We start from the raw sequence: 13,384 nt of genomic DNA on the forward strand, positions 1-13,384 counted from the left end.
TCCATTAACACTTTTGACATTCAAACATCTTATCCCAGATAAAGCTGTGTGTGCAGAAAGGCCTAGCGGAAAAATGAGGGTGAAAAGGGTAAGAGGTCCGCTGAGATGGAAGCCTCTGGAGCTGAATGATTTCATATATCCAGACATGGCCTGAGGCTGCCCTGCACCGTTTAATACAGTGAAACACACTGCAAACATCACCAAGCACCTGGAGCTGACATTAATGTGTTATCAGATGATTTAAATAATGCATCCACATGACAACAATAATGCAGACGTTCCAGCAAAATAAAAGTAAAGCAAACACTGAACTACTCTCTGCTCATTTCTTCAGGCCCAATTATTCGTGGCCCCGGTGGGAGGTAAATTTAATGCAGCCCTGCATGCTGCTAATGCCTCACGTCTAAATACTGCTAATTTATCAAATTGGAGACAAGGGGGTTGGCAGAAATGAGGCAAGTTTCTACCAGCAGTCTTGTTTTAGCTTCAAACAAAACCCTGACAATAAAAGAAAAGATGGTGTTTAGGATATTTTAAATCTGCCTTTAAAGATCAAATCCAATTAGAGTCAACATCTATATGGCGCTTTATATGCTGCAAAACATTTTAAAAGAAGCAATCAACATCAAACCGTTAAACTGCAATGTGCTGAAAACAGTCTTAAAAACATGCATTCAGATTTTCAGTTTCATTTCTTTTTTGCTTAACCTTTATTTAACCAGATAAAACTCCCACTTATATCCATGTGCTAACATAACTGCACAAGGGTTTTCTAATCATCAATGAGCCTTTCAACACCATTAGCTAACACAATGTAGCATTAGAACACAGGAGTGATGGTTGCCGGAAATGTGCCTCATGGGGTAAAATCAAAAAATTTAGTGAAATCTGTTGGTTTCACTCATGATGGATCCTCATCCTTTACTGAAAAGCCGTACAAACATCCTTAACTAAGCCAGAACATAAAGGCTTAAAGTAATAAGAACAACAAACGTAATGAAAAGTGATCAAAAATGAATCCAAAGATAATGCAGTAAGTCAATACTTGTAAGCAACCAAACATTGCAATACATGACATCATAGTGCAGATATGCAATATAGAATACATTCTATCAGGAATGTACTATTTATCAATAAAAAAGTTCACAGAAATATATATATATATATATATATATATAATACAATTTGATTTGCTAATATTAAAAACTTCTGTGAATAAGTTAACTCTGAGACACGCTGTCATTTTATCATGTCATTTCTATTGTAATGAAAATACAAGAACAATATGATTATATTTGTAAACTAGAGATTCCAAGCTTTTATATGATGTATAGCATGTTGTGATTGCCATGAGTGAAATGGCTACAATAGCTATGTTAATTTTTGGTAAAAAAAAAAAGAACCAAAAAAATTAGTGGAAAATATCGCATTTCCTAGTAAAGCAAAAATAATGTAAACAATTACAGTGGAGTGACTTATTTTACTGTTACCACTCAAAGTCTCATTTAGGACATCATAAAGGTTAAAATACATCAAGTGGCATTTTGTTGTGTGTTTAACCCTCCTGTTGTCCTCATTTACAGGCAACAAAAAATATTGTTTCCTTGTCTGAAAAAAATCCAAAAATTCAGCAATAAAATTCCCCAAATTTCTGAAAATTTGCAAAACCTTCAGGAAGAAAATTCCAATAATTCCTTAAAAGTTTCCCTTGAAAGTTTTATTTTAAAAAAAAATCCCTCAAATTTGGCAATGAAATTCTTGTAAATCTTTTCAAAAAATGAGTAAAAATATTCCAAAAAAATCCTAAAAATATCTAAAGTGATTATATATATATATCACTTAAATTTCTAATATTTTCTAATATTTTCCTTAAGAACATTCACAAAAAAATCAACCAAAATCCAGTAAAATTTGCTGGATTGTGGGTTTTTTTTGTGAATGTTCTTAAGAAACATTTTTAACATTTCTTTTTTTTCCACCAAAAAATGTTCAAATATTTCCCAAAAATGTTGAAAATGTGGACATCAGAAGTTTCACTGTGAAAATATTTTTTTCCATATTTTCAAACTTTAAAATGGATCAATTCTGACCCGCAGGACGACACGAGGATTAATGTTATCTTTACTGAAAAAAGATGCTTTTCTTTCAAAAAAAAAAAAAAAAAAAGGACATTTCTTAGTGACCTCAAACTTCTGAACGATATTGTATACTTGAGTTTTGCACAAGTTTGGGCAAAGTTAGTTATGAAACTCTGATACTCAGAGAGGAGATCTGGGATGTCAAATTAATGACAGGAGAAGGTTGTAATAGTTTTAGGCTTAGGCTGAGTCTACAGCACTGGTTAAATGCTTGTACACGAGCGATGACCAGCATTACTAGTGTATAAAATGAGATATATGTTAAATAATAAACGTTGACATCTCTGAAAGATGCTCTCTCTCACATTAAGCTCTAAGTCCTGCTGTCACCAGAAAGCTATTTATAGCTCGGCCAACAGGCACCCAGCCTACAGCGTTTCTTTTCTGGGGGGAAACTGCTGCACAAAGACTCAACTGCAATCCCGATTCTTCCCCCGAGATGCCTGCGTACTTATAAATGTCCCAATAATTGGGGAATTCCGGTCATTTTCTACTTATATTATTGTGCTGTCAGGCTCAAAAGTCCTATAGTGCAGAATTACAAAGCGACTCCTGCGCCGGGCGTGGATTTGATTTATGTTTGGGGGAACCCTGTTTCCGCTGGGCTAAGCAGTACGCTGCCCCTAATAGTCCATCAGTGTCATCATGAGCGGATCGAGACATTCGTTACCATCAGAGGGTGGACGTGGGGTGAAGGTGGTGGGTGGGGCAGGAAAACACCTCCTGTGACTTTAGTGGAAATATGCAAATTAAGCCCACAGCACAAGTAGAATTGCGCCTTTGCTTTCATTGTTTTCAGGCATAGTTTGCATGTATGTAGCTGGAGGGAATGTCTACTGTAAACTGACAATACAGGGCCTTGATAGGAGTGGAGGATTTAACCCTCGTGTCGTCCTGCAGGTCCAAATTGACCCGTTTTAAAGTTTGAAAATGTGGAAAAAAATATTTTCAGAGTGAAACTTCTGATGTCCACATTTTCAACATTTTTGGGAAATCTTTGAACATTTTTTGGAGGAAAAAAGAAATGTTAAATATGTTTCTTAAGAACATTCACATAAAAATCAACCAAAATTCAGCAAATTTTGTTGGATTTTGGTTGATTTTTTGTGTGAATGTTATTAAAAAAATATTAGAAGCTTTACTGATATATATGGAATCACTTTAGATATTTTAGGATTTTTTTGGAAGATTTTTAATCATTTTTAGAAAATATTTACAGGAATTTCGTTGCCAAATTTGGGGGATTTTTTTAAAAAATAGTACTATTAAAGGAAACTTTTAAGGAATTAGTGGAATTTTCTTCCTGAAGGTTTTGCAAATTTTCAGAAATTTGGGGAATTTTTTGCCGAATTTTTGTATTTTTTTCAGACAAGGAAACAATATTTTTTGTTGCCCGTAAATGAAGACAACAGGAGGGTTAAAAAAACAGGAAAAAGAAGGAAGAAAGTGAGATGATCCAAATGCTGACAAATTCAATCATTTACACGTAACTTACAATTCTGAATTTAAGTTTTTGAATCCTTTATCTGAGCACAATTTGCTGCTTTAAAAATACAAATGTGTCTGTTTCATCTTCTTAAGCTCAAGCAGCAGTGCTGACATTGATGAGCATCCTGCTTTGTGATTCACTTTGTTTGCAAATTAAAACGATCATGTCTGTCTCCATGGAAACGTGCGAACGCTCCAAAGGAAAAGCAAGTTGGAGATTAGTTTAATTTGTCACCAGTACAAAGCCACTTCAGCACGATTCTGAAATGAAATGAGATCATCTTTATTCATCTGTCAGTTTAGAAAGTCTGACAAACTGAGAGAAATTTCTATTTCGAAGCAACAAACAACTTTAACAACTAGTTTAGATCCACCGTACAGAGTACAGAACACACAATGATGAAACGTGTTAAAGATTCGATTTGAGATTCCAACTCTTACTAAATCTTTGATATTCCAAAAATGGAAAAGGAGATTAAACAATGAGTGAAGCTGAGGTGGGACATTTAAGTATCTCAGGTCCATGGACTGTCCTTCCATTGCACCAACCGGCACATGCACAACTGCAAAGCGTGATATTATTTAAAGTTAAAGTTATCTATCAGTTGTCATCAATGAGGAAATTAGTAACTGACCGAAGCTGTCTTTTGTTCCAGGCTGTAAACATGTTGTATTTTCTGCTGTAAAAGTGGACATTTTAACATGACGTATAGCTCAATGCGTTGAGCAGGCGATCCATGTACAGGGTCTGGTTCCCGATGCAGCGGCCCGGGTTCGATTCCCGCTCGCGGCCTTTGCTGCATGTCTTCCCCCGACTCTTCTCCCCTGCTTCCTGTCTCTCTCTCTCACTGTGCCTATCTAATAAAGCTGACAAAAAGGCCAAAAAAATAACTTTAAAAAAAAAAACAAAAACATGACGGTCCCACATGGATTCTCCTTTGAAGTCAGCCTCAAGTGGCCATTTAAGGAACTACAGTTAATAATCATCGGGGGAAAAATTAAAACGACTCTATTCAACATTAAAAAAGTAATTTTGTGCAAAATAATGCAATGTAAAATGCTCCTTAAGAGCATTTCTTATTTCAGTGACAAAAGCATTGTACAAATACTGACCAAACTGTCAAAAATGAACACTTTAAAGAGGTTATCCCTCTCATTGTGATTTCATTGGTACCCCAGATTCGTCCTCGTCTGACCCACAGAAAATCTACCCAGGAATTAGTCTGACTCTTGGACCCTGTGAGCATTTATAACCCCATCTTCATTCCAGATCTGGACCAGATACAGCACCTAACCTTTGTTCTAAATCTGCACCGTTTAAAGCCTATGTATTAACAAGAACACAAAAATACAGAAAGGCACATTCAATTTATAATAATTCTTGTTTTTTTTTTGGTTTGAAGCCAAAGCAGCTGCTGCACTTTCATGATGGCTTCATTTTTCATGCACAAAGTTTGCTGCCTTGGAGAGGTACTGTTAAAAGTACCACCTGACATCCTGGCGTTTGCGATAAAATGTGTTTCTGTGAAGCCATTCACATCAGAATCCCACCAGTCTAGGCACTGCATTTGCATCCAGACACACCTCCATATGCAAGCAGCAGCCATTTATTTCATCATCTACTCACGAATTCATTCGCTACCACTGTACTTAAACCCTAAATGAAGTGGTAAACACTGACTTTAGTGGCTTCCATATGGGTCACTTCACACTAGAATCTAATATTGGTTACATTTTTAAAATAATGTAAACAACCAAATAAACAAATCAGATCCGAGTAACAAATCTGAACTGAGCACTAAGGCTAGATTACTCTCTTGGGGACGTGCACTTGTTGTTGCTATTCTACTATTTTTGTAGGGTCCACTTGAAAGACTTTATTCCATACATGAACATTAGGTTCAGTCTGCACAAGCACAATATAGAAATTCATGCACACTACTACCCTTGTGGTGCAGTTACACACATTTTGGCCGGCACACAAATGTCCCATGGAGACATTTAAGTTGCTCTGTAGCCACTAGCCTGAGGCCTGCAGTGTGAATCCAGCCGTAGACACGTCCAACCACACCACATGCAAAACAAACTGGTCCAAGGTTGCACTTGTACACACCGATGCCTTCACGCCACCATGCACATTACTCACAAAAACAAGTGCACACACAGTGCTGTGGGAAAGTTTCAGCCACTTCAGATGTTTGGATTGTTTTGCATCATATAATACCATGAGGGAGGAAGCCGTTCTGACAATGAGTCTAAACATATGACCAGAGTCGTAACGAAGCGAAGAACAAGACATCCTGCAACAAATACATCACAGAGTCAATCTGGGACTACAACAGGACACTGGCACAGTCTGAATCCACAGAAAAACTCATAAATTCTCCAAGATGCCTGGAACAATTTGCCTTATAGCTTGAAAATCAGTGAGCAAGTGCACAAAAAACAACCGGCTCTAAAGACAAAAGCTTCTCACAGCAAAAACTTGTTCCCTTTACTCCACTTTAATAACGATAAAAACTATTGATTGCGTTGTTTTTCAGTAGTCTTAGCTTCTTTGCTTTCCATGCCCCAAAACGCTGTGTGCAGGAACTTAATCTCTGTAAAGCAATCTCTTTGTGTGTGTGTGTGTGTGTGTGTGTGTGTGTGTGTGTGTGTGTGTGTGTGTGTGTGTGTGTGTGTGTGTGTGTGTGTGTGTGTGTGTGTGTGTGTGTGTGCGCGTGTCCATCGTGCATGTATGGGGGCAGGCATGTGTGCATTCTAAAAATAAGCTGCTTGGAATCCATGGACATTTATAATTCATAGGAGCTAAGTATTATGTTCTAGAAAGCATAATGGTCGGACTTGTTTAGGCGATACAAGAATAAGGAAAGCGAGAGACGGCGCAGAGTTGCATGAGCAACGTGTTGCCGAAATTGGCTGAAAAAGAAAAAGTAGTAATAAATTAAACAATTAAGCTGATCTAAGTCCATTTGATCTGTTAGTACGACTGACTAAATCATACACTTGCAGTAAAATTCTAACTAGTTCTAAAATGAAAGAGACGTAAGGAGGTGAGGAAGTGGATGCTAGTCTCAGCCATACAGGGGCAAGAAGCCCTTGTACTGTATGTTTCCATCCAGTGTAAGTGTTTGTGGCAGAGACAGAAAGGAGGGAAATTTTATCGACAACAAAAGGCTGACGACAGACCAAGCGTCTGGACAGCCTCGTCTGAGAAACACTGTGTTCCTATACAAGTAAACTGCATTGTTAATTACATTTAAAGGGGAACTTCTGATGGATCATGCTTGCTTGTATGTCAAAAATACATTTCAAAACAACAAATCCTTATTCAATCCCGTTAATGCTTCAAATATAGATTCGATGGAGAATCATCACACTGGTAACCAAGAAAATGGAGAAGCTTCAAACATGTTGTGAAAGGGTCACATTGGAAGCCCAAACCTTGATATTATTCTAAACCGAAACAAGTCGTTTTGGTGCCTAAACCTAGTCAAAACCAAAAGCAAATTCAAATCTAAGAATAAGTGCCCTACATGGGACACAAAGCCCAGTCCTGCTGCTGACTTATGCATCCATTTCAGACTGGAAGCCTTTCCTGCTATCACAGACAAACCTTTCAGGGAGAAATTCAGTTTGTTTCAAAATGGAAATGTAGCTCAGTTGTATACAAACTAGGGCTTATTATGATTAATGAATTGCAGAAACAATAACGCGTTAAAAAAATTCTGCATTTATTCACACCTTCCTCAGCTGCCTAATTTCTGCCACTCCGGGGGCCCGTCTTAAAGTGTTGAATATAATCGCTATAAATGCACTTATCTGTGAATGCAGTAGACAGATGAAAAATGCAGATAAATAGAAATGAAACAAACATTTTTGTTGTTTAAGTTCACATATATGTCCACTTATCGATTCAGTCGTCAACCAACATTTATTTGAATTGAAAAACTTTGCTTATTGTGTCAAATATTGCTATTTGACAAAAATGTGATGAATTACAAAGCCTCTAATTAAGTAGATTAATTTTTTAATCGCATCCCACCACTAATAGAAATATATTTTGGGCATAAGTGTGTGTTTCCTCCTCAGAATCCTCTACTTTTTTTTTTTTTTTTTTTTTTTTAAAAGTTTTTTTTTTTGGCCTTTTTGTCAGCTTTATTAGATAGGCGCAGTGAGAGAGAGACAGGAAACAGGGGAGAAGAGTCGGGGGAAGACATGCAGCAAAGGGCCGGGAGCGGGAATCGAACCCGAGCCGCTGCGTCAGGGACCAGCCCCTGTACATGGGTCACCTGCTCAACGCGTTGAGCTATACAGACGCCCCAGAATCCTCTACTTTGACTTGCATGTGCCTCTACTTGGGTTTTAAAACTGTATTCAGCTACAACATTCGACTTCCCATTAAGCTCAAAAACATCCACAAGAATCTGTTAATACGATTTATTTTCCACTTGTCACTCTTTCACCTTCATTTCCTCAACTGTTTCTTACTCTCTACCAGCCTCCGTCACTTTTTTCCTTCCACGTCCTTGTCTGTCTATCACTCACTTCCACCTTTACTGTTATTAAATCCACCCTTGGCCGCATTTTTTATGTTGCATATTCTCCCCACCGCCGCCGGTTTTAGCTCTCTCTCTCTCTCTCTGCCCTCGCTGAGAGATGAGCTAGCTGCCTGGGCTCTCTGCAGGAAGGCCACCTGACGTGTTATAAGTGAGCAGATCAAACAGATCCTCGGTGCTGCTGCTGCTGCTGATGCTGATGCAAATTCTGCCTGTCTGCCTGCATATCCTGCCGTAGAGGAGGGTCAAAGGCAAACATACACAAACACACACATGCATGCATGGTCACACTCACACAAACAGAAACAACATTTTCATTCCTCGGCTGCACGCTGGCATAGAGGCAGACACAAACACTAACGAGGTGCACAGATCTCAGCTCAGCACACTCCGAAGTAGCCACGGAAAGACACCGGCTCACGCACACAAACACTCACACACAGCCTGCCGGCAGCATTAATTAGCAGAATGTTCTCTGTCCAACTAAATCTAACAAGCAGGCAATGGAGCTGGTTTACATGGTGCAATGTAATGAGACAACGCACCTCTGAAAGACACCAAAACAACTTTAGCCAGAGCATCTCTGACTGGAATATTTATATGAGACATGCAGAGCAGAAGATATCCAAGCATCTTAATGTGATACATGAAGTGCAATCTCAAGTTTTTTAGCAATATATATATATTTTTTAAAAAACAACATCATGACTCAGTATTCTCTGTCCCAGACTCAAATCTCAAGTCATGGATGGATGGACAAAATCAGAAACACAATCTGTTCTTTTCAGGTCTCCAATCCTCGGAGGATGGAAGTAAAGGTGCTGACTTGAAGTTTGTTGGCAAAGAATTTTAAACTTTAGCAAGGTGAAGGCAAGTTAACAAACAGAACTGCCAGTCATCCTCCCAAACAAGACGCTTGACTCGAACCAGAGGGATTCCTATATATAACAGCATGATAAGCTGTCTGCATCGCCAGTGCACTTTCACACTCAGCCTGGTGTCTCAAAGTCAAGCCTTAAGCCTGAGTGGAAACGTGGGTCTTATCGATTTAAACATTTTCCACTCGGCTTCATTTCCTGGATGACGCGGTGAAGCCTACCTGGATTAACAGAGCTACCTGGTAATATGCTGCTACACAGATGGCTCGGCAGGATGACGACACAGTGTGCTACCAAGTGCATACACAGAATATGCCAACTCACGGCATGCTGAAGGGCTCTTTCATGCTTTCACAACAAAGCTGCATTGTTTCGTGTCGTCTCTTTAGAAAACACCATTACTCCGGTACTGTGGGGAATCAGTTTTCATTGTCACAAACCAAAAGATTTCTTTTTTTAAAATGCACAAAGTCACCTCCACAGCAGTTTGTTTTGTACTTGATGTCTTTCCAGTGAAATACTTGGATGACTGGTCTGACCAAAGACATCAGTTGTGGAATAAACACGACAATAAGTGCAGCTACTCGTCTGAAATGAGCTGGAAAATGGTTGGTATTCTGCATAACCAGCACAACCTTTTATTTAACCCTGAGGTTTGGACTGAAAGCTGCACCACAGTTGGAGCTGAAGATCAGGTGAGGACATTCTTCGACTGCACGGATACACCAGTGACCAACTGTTCCCACAGAGTCGTTCCTTCATTAGAGAGTAACCCAATACAGCACACACACATACAAGCCCACTCACATCCAGTCCAACACATGCCAATGAAATTATCACCCTGGTCACCTCACTATTCTCTTTCTATCAAGGTTATGCCAGTTCGCGCTCATTTTCAGCTTAAGTTCTCTCCGCTCCTCCGTAGTAAACGATGCATTTCCCTCACATCTTCTTCTCATTTTCACTTCATTGTATTAAGTCAATGGCTGAGCAATTCTGTGTAAATTTATGGAAATTAGAAGGATTAAGGGAACCAAAACCAAGTCCCTGCCCACATTTACACCAAGAGGTCACTTTACCAGCTACACATGTACAATCAAAGGCAATCCAATACAAGCTGTGTATGACCTTCCAGAAATAGGGTGTGTTTGGGAGAGAGGGAGATTTTTGTGAGATCAGCAGTCTGACTGTTTGGGGGAAGAAGCTGCTGTAGAACTTCCTCCCAGAAGACAGCATGGTAAACAGTCCATGATGGGGCCATTAATGGTGTTGGTTGCATTGGTTAAGCAGCGTTTCTGTCCAATCTCCTGGATGGATGGAAACAAAGTCCCAATGATTTTCTCTGCTTTTCTCACTGCTCTCTGAGGCCTGAAGCTTTGCAGGCTCCACAGCAGACAGAGATGCAGCTGGTCTGGTGAGGATGGGAGGTGTGAGGGGTATTCTTCTCCTAAGTCATAGAAAGTACAAGTGCTGCTGGGCGTTAATGAAAAGAGATGCACTGTTTAACCCTCCTGTTGTCTTCATTTACGGGCACCAAAAAATATTGTTTCCTTGTCTGAAAAAAATACAAAAAATCTGCAAAAAAATCCCCAAATTTCTGAAAATTTGCAAAACCTTCAGGAAGAAAATTCCAATAATTTCTTAAAAGTTTCCCTTAAAAGTTTTATTTTAAAAAAAATACTCTGAGGTAAACCTGTCCCGAGAGAGACGGTGTTGAAGAAGGTGTTTCTGTATCTGTCTGACTGGGGTGTGTCAGTGAGGAAGTCTACAGCTGTTAATTCAATCAAATGTTTTAGCGTTAAGGGCTGCACAGTGGCTTGGCGTTTAGCACTTTCACCTTGCAGCGAGCAGATCCCAGTTTGCATCCCTGGGATCTTTCTGCATGGAGTTTGCATGCTCTCCCTGTGCATGTGTGGGTTTTCTCTGGGTTCTCCGGCTTCCTCCCACAGTCCAGAAACATGCTGAGGTTAATTAGTGATTCTAAATTGTCCGTAGGTGTGAATGTGAGTGTGACTGTGTCTATATGTAGCCTTGTGATAGACTCCTGACCTGTCCCGGTTGTCCCCTGCATTCACCCTAAGGCAGCTGGGAGAGACTTCAGCCCCCCAAGCAACCCAAATTTTCCGAAATTTGGGGAATTTTTTTGCTGAATTTTTGGATTTTTTTCAGAAAAAGAAACAGTCTTTTTTTGGGTGCTCATAAGTGAAGACAACAGGAGGGTTAAAGCATAGCTGCACAACATCGTTGTACGCTACTATGACTTCTAATATTTTACACATGCTGAGACTTAAATCACTGAACCACTGGGACCTGCCGAGTGTAAGAATGTGTGCAGTGAGAAGAGTTCCAGTTTCAAGAAGGTGGAAATTTCATTGGATTTCATTTCCACTATCAATAATTAAGACAACGCTGCTGAACGTACGAGATTTAAGATGTCCAGGTAACTAAAGTGCAGCACACACACACACATACTGATCGCTGTGATTAAAATGTATTTGATCAAGTCCTTCCCTCTTGACCTGTTTAACAGCCGCTGAACGGTTGTGAGTGACGGCTGACAGTGATGATGGGATGGCGGTACACGTCAGTCATGATAGCCTTCATTTGAAGAAACCTCACAGTCAAAAGCATCATTTTAAAATGCAGCCTTGCCTTTTCCCCCTGCCTAACAGTGTGTGAGTGACAGTGATGTGAGCAGAGCCTCCAGCAGCAGCAGCAGGGAGCTGTTGGTTGGTGCCACACTGCTTGAGGGGTTGCAGTTACATCTGCCTCCATGTTTCCCTGCCTCCCTCTCTCTCGCTCGCTCTGTCGCTGTAAAAAGCTCAGCGGGGAGCTTCTTCAGCTCGGCACGGCTAATTGTCATCAAATCAACTTATCCGGCTTCCTCTCTGACCCAGTGTCTGCGTGTCAGCATGTGTCTGAGTCAATCACTGCTGCACTACCGCCGTCTCCTCTTTGACTTTACATCAGAAGGTGAAAAACGCAGCATCAGTTTGTGAATGACAAAGTGTGAACCGCACCCTGCACAAATATAACCGCTGGAGAAAGAGTGTTGAGAAAATAAAAAGTTAAACATGACATCAGACCTTCTTTGGGAAGGGGAAAGGCTTATTTTTTGTTTATCATTCTGGGGAAATGTGATCCCTTCCCCTTCTCCACCGGGAACATTCAGTCATACTAAGAGGTGTTTAGCTGTGATGCATACTCTTTAATCCAGAGGGCTACCTTATCCTCCCTGATATAATATCATCACATGGGCTGGTGGAGGGCTGAACGATTTTGGAAAAACATCCATTTGAAATTTTAGCTGACATATACACTACCGTCCAAAAGTTTGGGGTCACTCAGGCAATTTCATGTTTTAACTATAAAAAGTAAAGGACAATACGCCGTCTGCTTCACTACAACAAGTAAAAAAAAATATAAATCGATCCAGATGTTACTGTATATGTTACAAATGACTAGAAATCACTTCCATCAACACGTTTCCTTCCAAGCTGTGGACGTTATCACTCCCATGGCAAGCCAGCGTCACTGCTCAATATGCTACCTCCGCTCAGTATCATGATTCAGAAACACAAGTAGAAACATAGAATCTCCGTCTCTCAAATGCACATATAGTCCAAAATATAAAATTTAGAAATGTAATATAACAGCTACTGTACATATGTTCCTAATAAAATCTAGACAGATCAGCTACAGGTCAAAAATCCATATCTCTACTGTGTCACTGTTCAGTTGCCTTGCCTGCACTGATAGGAGCTGTGGGTGTTACATGGTGATACACTGCAGCCTTCTGAGGATGGAGAGGCAGCCAATAGTGCGTCCACTCCAAACTAGATAACCAAAATCAGTGTGGAGAGTATATAATGAGAAAAACGAAGTATCAAGTCTCTTGATAATGTTGGCAAGACCACTGATTATTCAAAGACACACATGAGTCACAAGGTTACTGCGTCCTCTTCCAGCATCCATGTGCCTCGGACAATATAAAATTTATGGATTTTTGAAGTCCATGGGATATATCTTGCATACATTTTTATTAAAAGTATAATAAACTAATGTGTTTTAAGTTCATTATGATCATGTCTTTACAAATTCCATGATTATTTATAATGGAAACAATCACTTAATAAAAAATGACTGGATATCACTAAAATGTCAACTAAATAACCGTCCCAATTTAACTACAATATCTTTATAAATAACTTTCAATTTCAATTTTACTCAATTGTATATATAATATTTAGAAGAATCTTTGTGTAAAAATGCCATGTGGTGTTTGGTTATAGGCGGCCATGTTGATTTTAGGCCTGAAAAC

General features: G+C 39.5%; 1 protein-coding gene across 8 annotated transcripts in view; it reads right to left on the bottom strand.

Moving 5' to 3' along the window:
- kcnh7 (potassium channel, voltage gated eag related subfamily H, member 7) overlaps positions 1-13,384 on the bottom strand; it is a 103,950-nt gene that overhangs the window by 59,506 nt on the left and 31,060 nt on the right. The gene's annotated exons all lie outside the window — the stretch shown is intronic.

The sequence above is a fragment of the Amphiprion ocellaris genome, chromosome 24, assembly GCF_022539595.1.
Source record: "Amphiprion ocellaris isolate individual 3 ecotype Okinawa chromosome 24, ASM2253959v1, whole genome shotgun sequence".
Classification (NCBI taxonomy): Eukaryota; Metazoa; Chordata; class Actinopteri; family Pomacentridae; genus Amphiprion; species Amphiprion ocellaris.